The 23,131-nt window shown below is 37.6% G+C and overlaps 1 protein-coding gene across 4 annotated transcripts in view; it reads right to left on the bottom strand.

Annotated features, from left to right (window-relative positions):
* Window positions 1-23,131, bottom strand: part of SERPINI1 (serpin family I member 1) — an 81,067-nt gene that overhangs the window by 42,774 nt on the left and 15,162 nt on the right. The window contains exon 1 of one of the 4 annotated variants that reach the window (XM_017503286.2): window positions 267-273. The exons of the other annotated variants lie outside the window; for them this stretch is intronic. The gene's annotated coding sequence lies outside the window, so the exon portion shown is untranslated. Of the gene's footprint in view, window positions 1-266; window positions 274-23,131 lie in introns of those variants that run through there. 4 annotated transcript variants of the gene reach the window in all.

Here is a 23,131-nt window from a genome sequence, read left to right as displayed (position 1 = left end):
TTAAGTGGCTCCTTGTTAATCACAAAAATACTTGCGGCTCACACTTATTTTACCCTGGGAAAATTAAGTTACTATATTACTCTATAAACAGACTTTTTTAGGACTACAGACTGTGGAGAAAGTCAAAGTAAAAAAGAATGTGTCAAAAGTTATTTTACTGTTTTGTTTTTTAAAGCTCCCATAAACTTAAAACAATTTCCCTGACATTGACTAACACCATGCTAATGCTATCTGAAAATACCTGCCTGTTAATTCTATTTATAAACCTGCCACACACCTTGTAATAGGAGTACGTCTAAAAGAAACTTTGGTTACCTGTTCCTGTTCATCAGTGTGAATGACTGAAAAGGCAACTTATAATTTTTATAGCAGAGTGTGGGCAAACAACTAAAACAGAAGTAGATTTTAAAAAGGCTCTATCAAAGTATTCTAGTTACATTTGCTTGTAATTTTCAGACCAACATTTGTAATACAGTAACAGCTTTAGGAAGCATGTAGAAAGATGTGTCAAGGAAATCAGCCAATGTTAATGTTGGTGTAAGGGAAATATTGTACTTCTCCATAAGGCACTTAAAATAGTAAATCGACCACTTTTATTTTCAGAGATCTCAAAAGAAATTGATTTAATTTATTTTTCTGAATCAAATCCAAGTTTAACAGTCCCCACTAACAGGAAAGTGTCTCTTATCAAGCTCCTTACATAGCAGCTTAAAGCCTTTCCCATCATTGTACAGGTAGAACAGGAAGAATATTTTATGGATCTTACATTGTGAGCAACAGCATTCACTGCCCTGGCATAGTTAGGATGTGTCCCTCTCCTTAGGTAACCACTGGAGTTTCCCAGAACAGTCATGATGAAATGAAGGCAAATATGTTGGAGCCTTTTTGTTTTTTTAACTTTTGATTCGCTTCTTGTCTTAAGCATTACCAAAAGTTAAAGCTAGTTGTGTCAGATAAACTTCAGAGAAATGCACGCGCACACACACACACGTAAAGAAAAAGGGTCTCATGATGCTGCCATGGCTGGAATATAATGGCTATTCAAGCAATTTTCCTGCCTCATCTTCCTGAGCAGCTGATACTATAAGTGTACATCATTGCACTTGAATTTCAGAGAATATTTTAATGATTCCAAGGTATGTGTCAGAGACTGTCATGGAGATAAGACTTGTCCATAAATGAATTAGAATAAAATAAAACAATTCTCTTGACTTAACTTTATAAAAATACAGACAATTAGCTCTGCAGAGAATGACTGAATGATGGACATTGGGTTGCCATGAACATCATGGATTTTTACTCTATAACAGATCTATATAGATGTTTTTGAATATACAGTTTTAAAATCCCAATAAGAGGCAAAGCTCAACTTGAGATAAGTATGACAGGTCACCCAAATAGGATGGGCTATACTGTCATATTTCCCCACTTCTAGTATTGCTTATAGAATTTTATAGGTGAGTGGCTGGGAGCTAAAAGACCTAGATAACTGCTAATATTCAGGAATATGATAGAAATATCTAAGTGTCAAAATGAAAAGTTCCTCCCATACACTATATCCTTTTATCTCAATTTTCTCCCCAAAGATCATTCATTCATAGAACTGTAGAGATGGAACAATAATATAATGAACAAAACATCTAGACATAATATAAATTATTGCTAGTCCTCTTAACAAGCCTATAGGTAGATGCAGGTGACCCCATTTGTAGATTAAGAAACTGAAACCCATTACATTGAAGATGCTGTATTATGTTCACACAGTTTATTAAGGAGTGAAGATGGGTTCTGAACTTTCATCAGAAGGCTTCAAGTCCTGTACTATTTCACTATGCCATGCTGCCCATGTTAGATGGGATTTAGAGGTTATCAGGTTCACTTCTGTTAATTTAATGCAGGAATTCCCTGTAAAAGACTGACTCTGCTAAATCCCATGTGTGTGCGGAAACACACACACACACACACACACACACACACACACACACACACAGCTGTCCATCTAGTTTTAAATTGCCTTACTTGCTGGCAAGGTATTCCTTAAGTTTGGATGAAATTTTACTCTCTTAATATATTGGTCCTACTTGTGCCAAATAATTCTACAACAGATTTCAGACATAAAATACATTCATTGGGATGTTAACCTACCATTTACTTCATTACACTACTTAAACGTTTTTAACTAAAAAAAAAAAGGTAATAGGTAAAACTTTCACAGAACATAAATGCAAAAGTTATAAAAAGGTACATAGTAAAGATTCTCTTTCCCACACTCCCTTGTCCCTTAGCCAGTTTCCCGCAGTGAAATCAACCCAAGTTATCTTCCAGAGATATCTTATGTATATATACTAAATGTATTGCCCCTTTTCTTACAGATATTATAACATGATATGCATTCATATACACTGGTTTAGATTTTTACTTTCTATTTAACAACATGTTGGATACTATTTCCTAGCATTACTTAAAGAATTTTCTCATTTTAAAAAATAAGCTTTATAGCATTTCACTATATTTATTTAATGTCTTCAACCAATGGGAATTTAGATTATTACAATCTTGCTATCATAAATAATGCCACAACAAGTAATTTCAGAAATACAGCATTTCACAGGTGGGCAATTATCTCCACAGGGTAAATTCCCAGAAGTTAAATTGTTGGGTCAAAAAATATAACTGCTTATAATTTTAATAAATACTGTCAAATTGCCCTCTACAAAGGTTATATTATTTAAAACCCTAGAAATATACTCAAATAGAAATAAGAAGGATCTATACCAAAGAATAGACAAAATGCTCTTGAGGAATAGACACAAAAAAAGACTAGAATCCTTCATCTTTTCAGTAGTATTCTTAGCAAAATAAGGATTAACATGTTAAGCATCACCATGAGGGTACATTAGCAAGGACCAGATGGTGAGAAAATGTACAGGACAGTTGATCAGTTTCAACAAACATAACATAAAGGTCAGTGAGAGCTTGGAGAAACAGTGAGACAGATGGCTTAAGAGATTTGAGATGCACATCAACAAATTATAATGCCCGGGCTTTATTTTACAGTTGAAACAAATTGTAAAAGTCATTTATAGTAATTATGAGACAATTGAGGGAAAAAAACTAGGATAAGTGGAAATTGATACTTTATTCTTCAATAGGAATATGCAACATAGTAAAGAGGTCGGTTCTCCATGTATTATACTATATCTTCAATAAAATTTCAATAAAATAGCAGCTTTTAAAAATTAGACTACTTAATTTTAAAGTTTATGTAGAAAACACTAAGAATACCAAAGCAAATTTTGAGCAATAAAAACAGTGATGAAATAATAAAATGCATTAAAAAGCTACAATAATTAAAATAGGGTTGTTCAAAATATAATTTACTATACGATAAAACTTGGCACTTCAAATCAGTGGTTTTAGAAGAGATCATTCAGTAAATAATAACTGGTGTTGGGAGAACAGGATATTTTTGTGTTAATAATCTTCGATTCTTACTTTGTACTTCAAATCAAAATAAATTTCAGAGAGATCAGACTTTAAAAGTAAACAATGAAACTTAAGAGTTCCAGGAAAAAACCATGAACCTTTTTTAAACATATCCTTTTAAAACATATATTCATATGTAAATACATATACATATTCATATATATCTTTTCCACATATACATAAACTTACACATATATATGTGTCCATATATATGTGTGCATATATATATGCACATATTATATCTATATATATAATGTTGAATTAGTGTGACAAAGATCCAGGCACCATTAAAAAAATGTAAACATACCTATGTTAAAATAAAAATAATCCACAGCAAAAAAATATATAGATATATAACTAAAGTCGAGAGACAGGTGACAAACTGAAAAATCTTAAATCACAGACAAAAGAATAATTTCCCTTCTCTACAAAGGACTTTTATAAATAAAAAATATCAACAAAAATTCTGTAGAAAAACAGGAAAGGATATGAATAGATACTTCACCAAAAAGTTATTACAAATGGCTTTTAAACATGTAAAAACATGGTCAAACTTTTCAATAATTATTAATTAAAATAGACTACACTGAAGTACCATTAGTCACTTATCAGATTGATAAAAATAATATTAACCTTCACACTCTTAGTATTAGACAATGACTCTAAAACATGACTTGTAAAAAAATGAACAGGGACAGAAAAGCAGTCACCTTTTAAAAGTTGTAGAATATAGCTGGGCATGGTGGCTCAAGCCTGTAATCCCAGCACTTTGGGAGGCCGAGGCAGGTGGATCACGAGGTCAAGGGATCGAGACCATCCTGGTCAACATGGTGAAACCCCGTCTCTACTAAAAATACAAAACATTAGCTGGGCATGGTGGCGCGTGTCTGTAATCCCAGCTGCTCAGAAGGTTGAGGCAGGAGAATTGCCTGAACCCAAGAGGCGGAGGTTGTGGTGAGCCGAGATCGCGCCATTGCACTCCAGCCTGGGTTACAAGAGTGAAACTCCATCTCAAAAAAAAAAAAAAATTGTAGAATATGTCTATAATCTTTAAGGTTGGGATTTTATGGTTTTATCTCACTTATACAACGGTCACAATATTAGATGATTTCTCTTATACAGAATGTAATTGATAAACCAGAATAAGCAAAAACTTTAAGATCTTTAAACAGTCAAAAAAAAATCCATAAAGATACATATTTTGTATCAAAGTCTATATAGTTAACTCAGAGGGGCAGGAACACACAATTCCTACCCTGGAATGTTTAATTTTATTTTACGTACAGTCTTAACATACAGGTGTGTTTTGTTTTGGTTTCCTACTTTTGGCACTTAAAAGAACAAAATTAGGATCAGGTGCAGTGGCTCACACTTGTAATCCAAGCACTTTGGGAGGCTGAGGCAGGTGGATCATGAGGTCAAGAGATTGAGACAATCCTGGCCAACATGGTGAAATCCCATCTCTACTAAAAATACAAGAACTAGCTGGGCGTGGTAGCGTGCACCTGTAGTCCCAGCTACCTCAGGAGGCTGAGGCAGGAGAATTGCTTGAACCCGGGAGGTGGAGGTTACAGTGAGCTGAGATTGCATCACTGTACTCCAGCCTGGCAACAGAGGGAGATTCCATCTCAAAAAAGAAAAAAGAAAAGAAAAGAAAAGAAAAGAAAAGAAAAGAAAGAAAAGAAAGGAAACTAAACATTCGAGGGAGGGGCTCCTGGAGACAGGCATAGTGACTTTAGGAAGAAGCCATAAAAGGAGCTGGTGTGCAGCACATGAAAGTCTGCAGATCTCAAATAAAGCCTTAAAGTGTAGGACCATCATCATAAGCATATTTTCTATGTGGATCATGGTAACACTATAGCGGCCAGTGCTGGATATTCATGATGACGCCCTTCAACTATCTCAAAAATAGTACCCTATTCTATTCAGTAGGATCTTCAGGGATGTGAATAATATGTGTTAGATAAATTCCATAAGCCATCTGAAACACAATATTGGAATATTCAACAGGATACATTTCAGTTTTCTACAATACTCAAATACATGGAAAAACTAATTTCTTTGTGGCTGTAGCTAGCTATGATATTGCTATAGTGTAAAAGGCAAATAATACATTATCACTGATGTGCTTTTGTTTTTAACCCACAAGTCAGCTTTTTCAGTCTTGAACAATTTTGAATTGAGGACAGGCATGCCTCAGAGATACTGCTGGTTTGGCTCCAGGTCACCACAACAAAGTTAGTAGCAAAACAAAGAGAGTTATATGAACTTTTTGGTTTTCTAGTGCATATAAAAGTTATGCTAACCCTACTGTAGTCCATTAAGTGTGCAATAGCATTATGTCTAAAAAAATAAGGCACGTACCTTAATGTAAAAATAGTTTATTGCTGAAAAATGCTAATGATCATCTGAACCATCAGCAAGTCATAAGCCTTTTGTTGGTGGAGGGTCTTACCTTGATGTTGATGGCTGCTCACTGATAAGACTGGTGGTTGCTGAATGTTGGGATAGTTGTAGTAATTTCTTAAAATAAGACAACAATGAAGTTTGCCACATCTATGGACTCTCACAAAATATTTCTTCGGTATCATGCAATGCTGTTTGATAGCATTTTACCCACGGTACAACTTCTTTCAAAATTGGAGTCAGTCCTCTCAGACCCTACCATTGTTTTACCAATGGAGTTTTTGTAATAGTCTAAATTCTTTGTTGTCATTTCAACGGTGTTCACAGCATCTTCACCAGGAGTAGATTCCACCTCCAAAAACCACTTCCTTTGCTCATCCATAAGAAGCAATGCTTCATCCATCAAATTGTGATCATGAGATTACAGCAATTCAGTTACATCTTCAAGCTCCAATTCAAGTTCTCATATTATTTCTCTCATATCCACAGTTACTTCCTCCACTGAAGACTTGATTGAACCCCTCAAAATCATCCATGAGGGTTGGAGTCAATTTCTTCCAATCTCTTGTCAATGTTGACACTTTAACCTCCCATGAATCACAAATGTTCTTTACAAAAAAGAGAACTTTTTTTTTTTTTTTTTCCTCAAATCGCATCACTAAATGATACCATTCTCGTGAATCCTTTCCAGGAAAATTTCAACTTACTTTGCCCAGATCTAACAGAGGAATCACTATCTATGGCAGCTATAGCCTTACAAAATATATACTTAAATAATAAGAATTGAAAGTCAGAATTACTTCTTAATCCATGGGCTGCAGAGTGGATGCTGGGTTAGTAGGCATGAAGACAACATTAATATCCACGTACATTTCCATCAGAGCTCTTGGGTGACCAGGTACATTGTCAAGGAGCAGTAATATTTTGAAAGGAACCTCTTTTTCCAAGCAGTAGGTCTCAACAGTGAGCTTAAAATATTCACTAAGTCATGCTGCACAACAGATGTGCCGTCATTCAGATTGTGTTGTTCCATTTATAGAGCACAGGCAGAGTAGATTTAGCATAATTCTTAAGTGCCCCAAGATTCTTAAAATTGTAAATGAGCAACTTAAAGTCACCAGCTGCATTAGCCCATAATGAGAGAATCAGCTTGTCCTTTGGAGTTTTGAAGCCAGACATTCACTTTATCTCTCTAGCTATAAAAGTTGTAGATGGCATTGTCTTACAGTATAAGGCTGTTCCATCGACAGTGAAAATCTGTAATTTAGTGTGGCCACCTTCATCACTCATCTTAGCTAGATCTTCTGGATAACTTGCTGTAGTTTCTCCATCAGCACTTGCTATTTCTCCATACACTTTCATGTTACAGAATTGCCTTCCTTTCTTAAACCTCATGAACAAACCTCTGCTAGCTTCAATCTTTTCTGAAACATTTTCACTTCTCTCAGTCTTAATAGAATTTAGGAGTTAGGCTCTTGCTCTGGATCAGGCTTTGATTTAAAGGAATTTTGTGGCTGTTTGATCTATCTAGACCATGAAAACTTTCTATCAGCAATAGGACTGTTTAACTTTCTTATCATCCATGTGTTCATTGTGTTCACTGGAATAGCATTTTTATTTAATTGACTTCAGGACTTTTTCTCTGCATTCACAACTTGGCTAGCTGTGTGGCACAAGAGGCCTAGCTTTTGGCCTGTCTCAGCTTTTAACATGCCTTCTTCACTGATATGGTTTGGCTCTGTGTCCCCACCCAAATCTCATGTTATAGCTTCCAAAATTCCCATGTGTTGTGGGAGAGACACAGTGGGAGATAACTAAATTGGGGGGTGAGTCTTTCTCGTGCTGTTCTCATGATAGTGAATAAATCTCAGGAGATCTGATGGTTTGAAAAATGGGAATTCCCCTGCACAAGTTCTCTCTCTCTTTGCCTGCCACCATCCACATAAGATGTGACTTGCTCCCCCTTGCCTTTGCCATAATTGTGAGGCCTCTCCAACCATGTGGGTCTGTAAAGTCCATTAAAACTTTTTTGTTTGTTTGTTTTTATAAATTGCCCAGTCTTGAGTAATGTATTTATCAACAGCATGAAAATGAACTAATACAGTCAATTGATACCAGTAAAGTAGAGCATTGCTGAAAAGATACTTGAAAATGTGAAAGCAACTTTGGAACTGGGTAACAGGCAGAGATTGGAACAATTTGGAGGGCTCAGAAGAAGACAAGAAAGTTTGGAACTTCATAGAGCTCTGTTAAATGGCTTTTACAAAAATGCTGCTAGTGATTGAACAATAAGGTCCAGGCTGAGATGGTCTCAGATGGAAATGAGGAACTTGTTGGGAACTGGAGCAAAGGTGACTCTCGTTATGGTTTAGCAGAGACTGGAGACATTTTGCCCCTGCCCTAAAGATTTGTGGAGCTTTGAACTTGAGATTATTTAGGGTATCTTGAGGGAGAAATTTCTAAAGTGACTTGGGTGCTGTTAAAGGCATTCAGTTTTATAAGAGAAGCAGAGGATAAAAGTTCAGAAAATTTGCAGCCTGACAATGCTATAGAAAAGAACATCCCATTTGCTGAGGAGAAATTCAAGCTGGCTCAAGAAATTTGCACAAGTAACAAGGAGCTGAATGTTATGCCCAAGACAATGGGGAAACTGTCTCCAGGGTAGGTCAGAGACCTTTGTGGCAGTTCCTACCATTAGGAGGAAAAAGTGATTTCATTGGCCATAGCCCAGTGACCCCATGCTGTATGCAGCCTAAGTACTTGGTGCCCTATGTCCCAGCCACTCCATCTATGGCTGAAAGGGGCCAATGTAGAGGTTGGGCTATGGCTTCAGAGGGTACAAGTTTCAAGCCTTGGCAGCTACCATTTGGTGTTGAGCCTGAGAGTGCACAGAAGTCAAGAATTGAGGTTGGGGAACCTTCACCTAGATTTCAGAAGATGTATGCAAACGTCTGATTGCCCAGGCAGAAGTTTGCTGCAGGGGTGGGGCTCTCATGGAGCTAGGTCAGTGTGAAAGGAAAATCTGGGGTTGGAACCCCCACACAGAGTCCCTATTGGGGTATTGCCTAGTGGATACATAAGGAGAGTGCCACTGTCCTCCAGACCCCAGAATGGTAGATCCACTGACAGCTTGTACCATGTGCCTGGAAAAGCCACAAACACTCAATGCCAGCCTGTGAAGGCAGCTGGGAGGGAGGCTATACCCTACAAAGCCATATGGGTGGAGCTGCCCAAGACCATGGGAACCCATCTCTTGCATCAGCATGACCTGGGTGTGAGACATGAAGTCAAAGGAGATCATTTTTGGAGCTTTAAGATTTGACTGCCCTGCTGGATTTCAGAATTGCATGGGGCTTGTAGCCCCTTTATTTTGGCCAATTTCTCCCACTTGGAATGGTTGTATTTACCCAATACTTGTACCTCCACTGTATCTAGGAAGTAACAAATCTGCTTTTGATTTTACAGACTCATAGGTAGAAGGGATTTGCCTTGTCTTGGATGAGACTTTGATGGCAGACTTTTGAGTTAATGCTGAAATGAGTTAAAACTTTGAAAGATTGTTGGGAAGACATGATTAGTTTTGAAACGTGAGGATGGCAGATTTGGGAGGAGCCAGAAGTGGAATGATATGGTTTGGCTGTGCCCCCACCCAGATCTCATCTTGAATTCCCATATGTTGTGGGAAGGACCCAGTAGGAGGTTATTGAACCATGGGGGCAAATCTTTTCAATGGTGTTCTTGTGATAGTGAATATGTGTCATGAGATCTGATGGTTTTAAAATGAGGACATCCCCTGCACAAGCTCTCTCTGCCTGCTGTGATCCATGTAAGATGTGACTTGCTCCTCCTTGCCTTCCACCATGATTGTGAGGCCTCCCCAGCCCTGTGGAACTCTAAGTTCATTAAACCCTTTTCCCTGTATAAATTCCCCAGTCTTGGGTATGAATTTTTCAGCAATGTGAAAACGAACTAATACAAAGTGCCTGGCTTAATAATCACAGCAGTCAGTACCATCTGTTTATTGCTGTCCTCAGTGCCTGTGGCAGGAGGGCTCTCTGTTGTCAGTTTTCTTTTTGGTTGTGGCTCTCTTGCTGATCCTTACTTTTTAGCCATTATAATTGATGCAATTTAAAATTATTTAAGTATTTTTTGCAATAAAGATGCCAGGAAACAAAAGGTGTCCCGATGGCGGGGTGAGTTATATTAAGATTTAGAATCTAGTATGATTCAATAGTGTGTGCTCTCTAAAGATCATTAATATTATTAATGTAAGGCAAAGGTCCTAGATTAAATAGCTTCTGGGAGAATATAACTTATTCAGAATGATATGACTTTAAAGTGTTTTCATAACCTATTATTCAAAAGAGAGACAATAAAACTATTTCTCAAACCTGGTACTTCTGAGTGTATGGTCTGGTGATTGCTACATCATGATTTCCTAGGAAATGGTTAAAATCCAGTTTAGAGGCCACATCACCAAATTCTTGAAAAAGAAATTCTACACATTGGCCTCAGTGGCATGTATTTTTAAGGCATATTTCAGGTGACTGCTAGACACACTCAACTGTAGAAAACAAGCTGGTAGAATACCAACTACGATACAACTATCAGTAAAATTGTGGTCTACTAGCCAGAGCAACTTGGTGAAACTGTGTCTCTACCAAAAATACAAAATAAATTAGCTGGGCATAGTGGTGCACACCTGTGTTTCCAGCTATCTGGGAGGCTGAGGTGAGAGAATTGGTTGAGCTTAGGAGGTGGAGGTTGCAGTGAGCTAAGATCAGGCCACTACACTCCAGCCTGGGTGACAGAGTAAGATCCTGTCCAAAAATAAACAAACAAACACCATACACACAACAAAACTGTGGTTGAAATATAAGTGGCAGCATGAGAGGAATGGGAAAGGAGGAAGTAATTGCACTAATTACAAGCCAGATCACTTATTCCTTTGCAATCTACTAGCTGTATTTTTTATCTTTCTTTCTAGCATTATTGCCTAATATCAATTTGCTCCCCAGACTGCAAGCTCCATGAGGAATGGAAACCACATCTGCGTTACTTAGGACTATCAGGACCTAGCCCACTGCTTGGCCCAAGTCTGCACTCAATGTTTGCTGAGTGAATGATTTAGGTATATTATCCCTACTTACAAATGAACCAACTGAGACCTGGAGACTTCGTGTTCATGTAGATTACCTAAAATGGCGCAGCTGAAAAATAGTGAGCAGAGAACCAATCAGGTCCAGCTCTAAAGTCCAGACCGCTTCCCTCCCAACATCCCCTCCTTGAATTCAATGTTACCAGGCATTCAATTTGTTTGTAAAGGAGACTTCTATCTACTTTGCCTGTTAAACATTCAGATCTTCAAATACCTCTGTAAGGAATCTTATTTAGAAAATAAGTCACACAGAATATTAGAATGCGATAAATATCCTGAAAACAAACAAAAAACTTCAGTGAAAGGGGATAAGAAAGTGAGGAGCTGAGAGTGAGTGATGCAATTTTAAATAAAGATTAGGAAGCTTCACTGAATAGGTGATTTTTGAACAAAGGTTTCAAGGAGGAAAGTGAAGAATCTAAACCTTGGATATCTAGGGTCAGAGGCCAGGGATTATCAAGTGCAAATGCTGAGGAAGGAGTATGTCTGGTTAATCCAGAGATTAACAAGAAGCCAATACAGGTGGAATGGGGACGTTGAGGTGAAGAGTGAAACTGAAAGCCTAATTAGAGTGAGTTAAGGAAGAATGGGGAACAAAAACTTAGAAACTGAGCAAAGAAAACTCTTGAAGACAGCAGCTGGGTGGAGAAAGGAGTAGTCAAGAGAACGTTTTCTTCATTTTCTAGTTTAAGGTAGGAGAAAAAACAGCATCTCTGTTTCCTAGGGCAAAGACCTAGGGGAGGGAGAAGTTGATTATTGGAGGAGCAGGTCATTAAGGAGTGGTATCATGAGGAGAGGAGTGAGAATGAAGTCTAGAACACAAGCAGAGGCATTGACCTTATAGAGAAGCACAGACAATGCATCTATAGAAACAGAGGAAAAACTAAAGTACATGGGTACAGATGCTTTTCGGTGGAAACACGTGGTAGAGTGTGAAAATTTTCTGCAGGGTTCCCTTTTCTCTGTGAAACAGGACAGGAGGGCCAGGTGCGGTGGCTCAAGCCTGTAATCCCAGCACTTTGGGAGGCCGAGGCGGGTGGATCACGAGGTCAAGAGATCGAGACCATTCTGGTCAACATGGTGAAACCCCGTCTCTACTAAAAATACAAAACATTAGCTGGGCATGGTGGTGTGTGCCTGTAGTCCCAGCTACTCGGGAGGTTGAGGCAGGAGAATTGCTTGAACCCAGGAGGCGGAGGTTGCGGTGAGCCGAGATCGCGCCATTGCACTCCAGCCTGGGTAACAAGAGTGAAACTCCGTCTCAAAAAAAAAAAAAAAAAAAAGAAATAGGACAGGAGGTTCTTCATTGAGACCAAGGGTGGAAAAAGGTGCTGGAGAATCTGTCTTAAGAACATTTTTCATGGCATCCTACTTATAGGGAATGTACCGAACTAGGTATTTCTGCTTAAACGTATGGAAATATCGTAAGCAAAGACTCCTGTCAAGATAGTATTACTCATCTTTGCTTAGAATTAGCTTGGAAAGTAAATTGTCCAAGTAATGAATTTTGGAAAACAAATTAATAGAGATTGAAAATCTTCTCTTCTGTTCCCACTTGTATTGCAAATTTATTCTCCCAAAATTACTTCATGTTCTGAATGTTACTGAGAAATTTAGTAGATTGCTGAGCTGCACCCCAGAAGTGAGTTTGAACTATAATTTAATTGGAAGGGTCATAACTAAGTTTCACCATATGGGGCTGCCAGATGTAATCAATGCAATATAAGTTTGAAGAAGACATTATTGAATGTGTTGAAGCACATTTTATAAGCAATGAAAGCTATCATTTATGCAACAGAAATTACTCTAATGTCTTATGAAATTAGGACATCAGCAGACTGTACAATGATTGGAGGGTTAAGGTAGAATGAGCCTACATAGGTCAGAAAATAAAGGCATTGCTCACTGGTCCTCCACCCCACCACATTAATCAAATCTTTAACATGGCTTATTAATTTTTTTTTTTTTTTAATTTTTGAGATGGAGTCTTTATTGCCCAGGCTGGAGGGCAGCAGCATGATCTCTGCTCACTGCAACCTCCACCTCCTGGGTTCAAGCGATTCTCATGCCTCAGCCTCCCAAGTTGTCAGGATTACAGGTGTCCACCACCACGCCCAGCTAATTTTTTGTATTTTTTTTTAGTAGAGACTGAGTTTTGCCAAGTTTGCCAGGCTGGTCTTGAACTCCTGACCTCAGGTGATCCACCCCCCTTGGCCTCCCAAAGTGCTGGGATTATACATTTGATGATACAATTGGAAAATTGTTACAGTTGGAAATTTAGTTTTATTAACAGAGAGTTTGGGCAAAAGCCATTAAATAGAGGCCTATAAAGTTTTTGGCCTGGGGACAATGAATAGGTTAACAAAGTAAAATTTCTACCACTAAACTTTTCAGCTCTTCATTCGGACTCTTCAAGCCTCACAGCTGTTGCAACCATGGCTAATCTTGCAATGGATAAACTCATAAAAACACCTGCAATCCCAAACATATTAAATCTATTGTTTGAAAGTCTGAAGGCAGGCTTGGAGCAAAAGCCTGAGTAAACCATATAAGAGGCACTGTTTCTTCCCCTTCCAGGTTAGGTTGAAGGTTCTTATGCAAGCAAAGAGTTCATTTGTTCTAACTGTGCATCAGGAACAGCTGTGGTACTAGTGTTAAATCTTGTTCAAATACAGATGCATAAATTCTGCATGCCACCAAAACAATGGCACAAGCTAAAGATCCAAAACTACCCACCCTGCAGAAAATAATCATTTGGTTTTACTCTGCCTGAACCTGCCTGACTGTTATTTGCAGAATTGTGGTGATGAATCAATTTCTCTATAACATTTCTCCTATATGTTAATGGCTTACATCTCCCTTGCTGAACTCATCCCTTTTGTAGGCTAATTTGAACATGTTTAAAACCAATGAAGGAAAGGACAAATTCAGATAATTGGAATTGTGTAATCTTTGGCCCGATTAGATAAATCCAGAGAGCTGTTCCACTTAAACAATCCATAGTGTTTAAATAGGTTAAGTGTTGTAACAGTTACACACACCCCTCACACAATTTGGAGCTGGGTTCCCAGAATTGAGGAAATTCTTGTCACCAGCTCACCAATTAAAGCTGAGGCAGCACGTTCAACCCAGAGACATAGTGTCAGAGGATTGGAGGTTATACGTATTTTCTGATCAGATGCCTCACACTGTTGCCCTGGTGCCAGAACAGCATGCGATCTCACAGTTCCCAAGCCACTCAGACATAAATTTTTTCTTGAAATTAGTTATCCAGCTGGTAGCAGGCACTTCTTTTACCAGAACCACTGGAAGATCTAGTTGATAACTCAGAGGAATTGATGAGGCAGCATAACTAATTTAAGCTTGTCAGAAGCAGAATTTAAGCACTGTTCCTACTTAGAATGATATTGCTAATTCCTTTCACCTGGCCAACTTCTAATCCTCTTTCAAAGCTCATCTCATTGAAGATGACCCCCACTGTGTATGTATGTGTATGTCTATATATATATATACACACATACATACACACACACACACATATATACATATATATACACACACACACACACATAGTGCTAGCTGCAGTGTCTTGACTACAGAAATATCTGTTGGAATTCTACAGAAATATCTGTCTCTTGGAATCTGAATAAAAAGAAAATTGGGTTAAGAGTGAGAAGACTTGGACTTGACTTCTAACTCCACTACTCACTAATCTGTGTTATTTATGGCAAATCTTTTACCTTTGCTGGAACTCAGTTTTATTCATGTACTTTTATTTTAGATTGAGGGAGTACCTGTGGAGGTTACAGGGATATATTGTGTGATGCTGAGTTTTGGACTTCTAGTGAAAATAGCACCCAAATAGTGAACACTGTATCCGATAGGTAGCTTTTCAACCCTCACCCCCTTTCAACCTCCCCACTTTTGGAGTCCCCCATGTCTGTTATTTCCATCTTTATGTCCGCTCCCACTTATAAGTGAGAATATTTGTTATCTGATTTTCTGAGTTATTTTACTTAGGATAGTGGCCTTCAGTTCCATCCATGTTGCTGCAAAGCATATGATTTCATTCTTTCATATGGCTGCATAGTATTGCATGGCATAAATAAATAAATACACATATACACAGACACACACACACCACATTTTCTTTATCCAATGTTGATGGACATTTAAGTTCATTTCATGACTTTGCTATTATGAATAGTGCTATGATAAACATATGAGTACAGGTTACTTTGATAAAATTATATATTTTCCATTGGGTAGTAAAAAAAAAATCTGTAGTCAGATTGTGGGTCAAATGATAGTTCTATTGCTAGGTCTTTGAGAAATCTCTGGCACTCAGAAGTCTATAAAATGGGAACAATATGTCTTCTCTGTCTTTGTAAAGTGGTCATGAGAATGAAATAGTAAAGCCCAGCAGTTTCTGTAGAGAGGAAAATGGGATCTAACAGAACACTTGGCTCCTTAATGGGTGACCTTGGGCAAGTCACTGAAGTGAACGGCATCTATTTCCTGTGTCAAGTGTGAATCATAAAAACGTCTGTATCTCTTAAGCTTTTATAAAGAGCCATTCAAATATAAGAGAGTGTTATAACCATTTTTATTTTTGAAACATTTTAAATTTTAATTTGAAATAATTTTATACTTATAAACAAGTTGAAAAAAATCAGAGTTCCCATATATCCTTCATTCAGTTTCTCCATGTATTAACATCTTACTTATAACTAATGCAAAATCATCCAAACCAGGAAATTAACATAGATACAATGTTATTGAGTAATCTATAGGTTGTTTACATTTTTTCAATAATGATCTTTTTCTGGCCCTGGATTTTATATAGGATCCCATATTGTACTGAGTTGTCACGTGTCTTTAGTTTCCTCCAATATGGAAAAAGTGTCCTGTGGCTGAATACTTTCAGGTTATACAAATGTCCTGTTTCTCATCATACCTTTGAACACTAATTTTAATCTGTTAATGATGATCTGAAACAATTATTAATGCTGTATTTGACAAATTGTGATTTTTCTATTTCCATCATTCTACATTCGTCAATTGGAATTCTACTATAAGAAATAGCTATCCCTTTGCTCCCATTTACTTATGTATCAAAATTATTTTTGTGTCAGTAGAGACTCATGGGTATTTATTTTATTCTACAGGCTATAATACATTGCTATCACTACTTATTTTTCAAATTGTCCCCGATTTGTTATGGACTGTTTAGATGGTGCAACTCACATAGATCAATGCCTTGTTGAAAATCAATCCATCTAAAGAAATGCCTGTTTAAAAATGTAGCTTAATTAAAATATAAGCTTAGGCAAGAAAAAATGTATGGAGTATCAGGGGACACAGGGTACTGGATCCAGACACCTGCAGTCCAGAATGAAGACAAAAGACTTATAAAGATACAAGAGACACTCAAAATGTGAATCAGTGTAAAGGAATTAATATTACTTCTTGTTTGTTGCATAGGGATTTGTGTTACATAAATCAGAATGCTGAATATCCCTGACATTTATACTCTGGCTGGAGATTTGGTTTTCTGGCAATTGGCAAGAAGAACATTTAGAAACATTTACCTTTTTTAAATTTTTATTTATTTTTTGAGATGGAGTCTCACTCTGTTGCCCCAGCTAGAGTGCAGTGGTGTGATCTTGGCTCACTGCAACCTCTGCCTCCTGTGATTCTTCTGCCTCAGACTCCTGAATAGTTGGCATTACAGACGTGCACCACCAGGCCTGGCTAATTTTTGTATTTTTAGTAGAGATGGGGTTTCGCCAGGTTGGCTTGGCTGGTCTTGAACCCCTGGCCTGAAGTGATCCACCTGCCTCAGTCTCCCAAAATTCTAGGATTATAGGCGTGAGCCACTGTGCCCAGCCACATTTAGGAACATTTATATCCCTGGTTCATTTGAATATGCAGAGGCCAGCAAGGAGTATGATTACAAGTTAAATGACTATATCTGATAGTGTAATATATCTTGTGTGCGTGTGTGTGTGTGTGTGTGCGTGTGTGTGTGTGTGTGTCTGTGTGGGTGTGTGAAAGACAGAGAGAGAGAAAGAGAGAACGAAAGAGAGATCTCACCAAATCAGGCCCCTTTAAAAATGAGAGCACTTTTTGAAACAGGTAACATTAAATTTCATTATGAAACACCAAGGAGATCATATTAATTCCTTTACTTATGTTTGTTTATAAAATCATTTATTAATTCATCATGCAAATTCTTATTTTCAATGTTTAATACATCCCAGCACCGTAAAACACCATGGATATAAGCAACAATTATATACTGTCTTCAGTGACTTTGCAGTTTAGTGTGAGGTCCTTTCAAAAGCTGGTCTTAGAAAAAGCTCTAGGCTTCATCAGTAAAATAGGAGGTTTAGACTTTGATCTTTCAGATTCCTTCCAGCACTAAAGTCATCTGATACTGTGATTAACTAACTTGATTATTTAAAGGTTGCTGTTTAATGTGCCTTTCTCTAAAAATATCCTAATCAGTAATAGATGCATTTTTCTTTCTTTAATAAATCCTTTGTAGCTGTTTTAATACTCACTGAATTTCACAGAACTGATTCCCTACAGGCAGAAAACCTCATTTACATAGAGTCACTAATTCTGTTTTTCACATGGTGGCTTAAACTTGTGACATAACAGAAGAGTCAGCTGAGACTCCAAATACATTATTTTAAAACTCTCAGGCAGAAAGTTGGTTGCATACTGTAGCTACTCAGATATTCTGGCTGTCTTTGGATTAATGGAAATCGAATAACTGTAGTGGTGGACTAGAAATTGCTTTTATGGCTATGACGGCCATAGTCATTACAAGGGCATATGCTTATCTATATTAAAAAAAAAAAAAGATGACTTATCGTTTGACTAATGGCCAGACATGTTTATTTGGAAGTTTAATTTGAAAGCAATTTTAGGACTGGGCACGGTGGCTCAGGCCTGTAATTCCAATACTTTGGGAGGCTGAGGTGGGTGAATCACTTGAGTCAAGGAGTTCAAGACCAGCCTGAGTAGCGGGGTGAAAGCCCATCTCTACTAAAAAACAACAACAAAAATCTAGTCAGGTGTGGTGGTGCATGTCTGTAGTCCCAGCTACTTGGGAAGCTGAGGTGGGAGGATGACCTGAGCCTCAGAGGTCAAGGCTGCAGTGAACTGAGATCCTGCCACAGTACTAGAGCCCAGGCCAACAGAGTGAGACCCTGTCTCAAAACAAAGAACAAACAACAACAAAACCCAGCAACACCTACTTATTTAATAGCTAATAATAAAGGCTTTAGGTTTACTAAGCTATTTCAGCAGTACTAGAATCTGAGAGATCACAGAGAAGAAAGTGGAAAACAAAGATGTTTTTAAAAGATGATGCCATAATACCAAAGTCACATTTTACATTTATTGCAATTCCAGGTATGAACAGTCAGTGATACTGGCCTGCATTTTACAAGGTTCCAGTACCAACTACAATGCCTTATGGTTTCCTCTCCTGAATTGCTTAACCTAAAATAACAGATCGTTTTACAAAGCATAGCTCTATCACAACGGGCCCTTTTGAAGTACTATAACACCGTCATCTATTTTCTTGAAACAAGAAGTGATTTTTACCAGTAAGTTGGTTTTAAAATATTGAATGTACCAGTTTCCTTGGTCGCTTGCCTACTCCAAAGCAGGAGTGAATGTGTGCTGCTGGTGAAAATCTGAAATGGCTTTAACAGGAGGTCCATTTGGAGTGATCATGATAACGCCATGTGCTTTCTTTCAGAGTTTCTTAATTAGGAAGTGCTTCCAAACCACCATCGTGAAATAGGTCATGGATTAATATGCATAATTCTTTCCCATACAGTTGAACTTAACAAAAATGTAGATGTGGAGTTACATGTTAATACTTACAATGAGAGATATGACCCAGTAACCTGGTAGGATTGTTGAAAGACTGGAGTAAATGTCAAATGTTTTGATCAGACAACAGAACGGTTCATCAAGCTACCTGAGGCTGCAGGAGGGAGTTACCAAAGACATCTGTGAACAGCAGGAAAGAAAGAGAGAAGAGGAGGCCAACTAGGTGGTCAGTTAATAGAGAACAAAAAAGTGCTAGCAGGGCTCCAAGAAGCAAGTACCGACTCAGGGTTGGGAAGGACATGGAGAAAAACAGCTTGAGCCTGAACTCCACCATGGACATGCAGACCAGAAAAGACAGAACTCCTGAAGTGGAAGGAAATGAAAGGATTTAGTTGGATCAATCTGGAAACCCTATACCGTGGCAGCCTGAAAATGAATTCTGCTATAACCAAATAATTCAGGTGTATTCAGTCAACTTCCCTTCTGGATTATAGCTCTACTAGAAGTTTTCCTTCTAATGGATTTATCTGATTAGTCACATTGCTAATATGTTCCAAGGATATAAAATTCAGATTTTGCACTATGGATTTCCTTATGGCCAACTCATAAACATTAATGTTATTCTTTGTTGACATTTAAAAAGAATATTCAAATTTGAACAGTGTCCATATACTAAAGAAAGCATAAATTTATAACAGAATCTGTAACTTAAGAAAATATGTGCTATAGAAGGACACTTAAAGTTGCGTAAATATTTTTGTTGGATACACAATCAAAATGCTTGTAAACATTTTAAAATTATAGATCAATAGAGGGCTTTAAGAGACACTTTCATCTATTCCAATTACTGAAGATGCATCTCTGTAGCCCAGGGTCTGGCTGTATGTAATGTGTGGTTCAACTGGTTGGTGAATTTTCACTTCTCTCTCCTATTTCTGGGATTTGTGATGGCCTGTGGTGATTCTAACCCTCATTCCTTTATCCCTCCTGGATTTCATGCCCAATTAACCAGTATAAAAATGAATGCAGAGCTCACAAATTCTTAAACTTGATAAAACAAAGGTAAATGTGGCGTAACTGCATCTCTTCCAACCAGTCATTGGGAGTATAAATATTTCCCTTGAAAAAGAAGCTTGAAGTAAGGTTAATACATGATTTTGGAAGAAAGGAAATGTTCCTCTCCCCGTTTTAAAAAACATTAAGGGCTAGCAAATGTCTTTAAAATTAAATCCAAGGTAATATACCCAGAGACACCCTATCAAACACACATTCTGATATGTCTCACCAGAAGAGAGACAGTAGCATCACTATATAATTATTTCAGTTTCTTTTAAAAATATATATACTTCAGACAGCAACACTGACAGTCTTCTGATATGCAGTTCTACTTTATTAGCTATTGTTCTTGTGACATTGGTTCTAGGCAAGATTTAGACATATTTTTCTTAATCTTTGCCTTAGCACACCTGAGGAATATGATATATTTTTCATCAAAATTAGCCAGTCTGTAGTAGGCAGTGGATATGAAGTATAAGTTTAGGCAGTTTGAAAAAGGCCACAGATGTAAGTTTAAGGTACACACGTCACTGCTCCCTACCCCCAATCTTCATGGGGTCCCAAGGCCTCTGAGAATCACTCTTGTAAAAAATGTGGGAATTATGTTTTGAAAAATGCACTAGGGTTTCTGGCATGATTGAGTACCTGCTATATATTAAATGCTTCCTATAGTTCCTTTATTTGCCCCCCTCATAGTGTCAGGAGAAAGGAACTTTGTGAAAGAGGAAACAGTTCAGTTACTTAACAGATATTTATTGAACACCACTAATTATCAAGCAGTTTTCTGGGCACTAGGAATAGAGCAGTGCCCTGTACACAAAATAGGCAAAGTACCTGCTTTGAAAATGCCTACAATCTAGGGGCTCAGAGAAGTCACCAAAAAAGAGAGGGGAGCTGAAACCACACCCATTTCCAAAAGCCCCTCATCATCACATCCTCCTCTGAACATCTGGCTTTCCTCAAGCATCAACATCCAAAATAGATTATACCTGTCATTTCAGGCAATAGCATCTACTGTGTACTGGGCCCTGGACATGGAGGTGAAAGCAGCAGACAAGGGCTCTCCCTTTACAGAACTTACATTAAGCAAACACACATGCATTAACGCACCTAACTGAAAACTGTGTTAACTGCAATGAAGAAGTAGTAATAGTGTGTCATATAAAAGAATAAGGGGGACCTATTTTAGATTAAGGGGAGGATCAGGGAAGGCCCCTCTAAGCAAGTGTTATTTGAGAGTTGAGGATAAATAAGAGTTGAGGGGGGAAGCAATATTCCAGACAGAGAGAATAACATGAAGGCCTGATGGCAGGAAAGAGCTTTGTGATTAAAGAACTGAAATAATACAGTGAACAAAGGACAAGAAGAGGCTGGCTTAAGGAGGTAGGAGCTGGGGTATCTAGGGCCTTGTAAGCAGCAAGGATGTTGCATTTTGTCCTAAAGGCAGTATATTTTATGGAGTTATACAGGAGAGAGTATGGGGAGTCTAAAGTAGAAGAAGAAATTGGGTGGTTATTGCAACAATTGGGTGAGAGAAGATGGTTGACTACAGGGGTTGCAATGGAGATAGAAAAGGGGTAGTTAGATTATGGATATACTTATTTAAAAGATAAATTGGATAAGACAGAGGTAACAGAAAGGAAGGGTGAATCAAGATTACTCCCAGGTTTAAACTCAAAAAGCTGGGTGAGTGGAGTTGTCCTACACTAAGATAGAGAAGGGTGGAACAAAAGCAGAGAGGGGTGAGACGGGCACCATGAATTTTGCTTCAGTTAAATCCTTGGTGCCCATGAGACATCCACTTGGAGAGTTAAGAAAGTAGTTAGATAAATAAGGTTAGAGTTCAGACAGTAGGTCTGGGTTAGGAGTTATGAGCACATTTGGATGAGATTTATTGGGGAGTGTGGAAAAGAGAAGCCCCATGGCCAAGCTCTAGGAAACTCAAACACATGCAAGGCTCAGGAGGATGAAGAGAGAAAATGACCTTCTGTGAGAGTTCAGGGTCTGGCAGAAAGCAGGGGCACAATGCATATTTATTACTAATATCAAAACAAACTTGTATTTCAGTTTCTGTTGAAAAACATCTTCCTGGTTTGGCATAATACTATATAGGTTGGAATAACTTTTGTATTAGGTTGAACCATATGAATTATTTTTTTTTTTTTTTTTTGGTAGGTCAAAAATAGTGAAATTTTTGGCAATTTCACAAAGTTCAACTTCATGCAACACAATTTGAAACAAAATCCATTTATATTCTGGTACAGTATACAGTTTTAAAATGTTGCCATTTCAAACATGAAGAAGAATTTTTCACTAATATTGGAGGCTTCTTTATGATCATACATACTGGAAAAGATATTAGAACAAATCATACATTATAATGCTGCATACGACATGCCAATTAGTTTCACCCTGACAGTCGAGCTGACAGCCTGAAAATGCCATTGACAGCCCATCAGCATGTTCTGTCGATAACCTTAACACTATTCTCTGATAAATCTATATATTTAGCAGAGCAATTTAACACCTCTTACAATTTAACACATCTCAAATTTTTCATCTGTCTTAAGAAAAATCTCTTATTTCCTACTCCTTTCTATGCAGAGAAAACATTTAAAGGAAGTTAACAGATATGGTTGACTGCTTAATAATTTAATCTTTGCTTGTAGAGACTATGCTTTGAAAATCTATTCTGATACGGTTTGACTTACTTCATGTAATTACAGGTCTACCTCATTTTATGAAGTAGACATATTCCAAAAATTATGTTAATAATTCAATAGTATATTTTAAATTTACCAAGGGGCTTGTGATTTAAAATTCTGACAAGCTCAGAAGTCTGCAGTTTCTTAGCAGATAATATGAATGTGTGAATTGGTCCAGTATAATGGAGAACAGTGGAGTCTGAAGAGGGTATTCCTTATCTAAGGAAAATCTTTTCTTTTCCTAATATAATAAACTCTGCAAAACATAATTTAGCCACCATGAGGTGAGACAGAAAGATTTCGGTCTGCCAAGCTGCCAGTTTGAAATGCCTAATTTAAAGTAACCTTGTAGTGAATTTTCTATTCTTTTTTTTAGGATAGAATTAGCTTTTATATATTGATTTTATTATTTTGATAGGGTTCAGATATGTAATTGTAACTGTCTAATTTTTTAAGAATGCAAGAG

This window comes from Cebus imitator, unplaced genomic scaffold (genome assembly GCF_001604975.1).
Source record: "Cebus imitator isolate Cc_AM_T3 unplaced genomic scaffold, Cebus_imitator-1.0 Scaffold308, whole genome shotgun sequence".
NCBI lineage: Eukaryota > Metazoa > Chordata > Mammalia > Primates > Cebidae > Cebus > Cebus imitator.
This window is presented reverse-complemented; position numbering and strand designations above follow the sequence as displayed.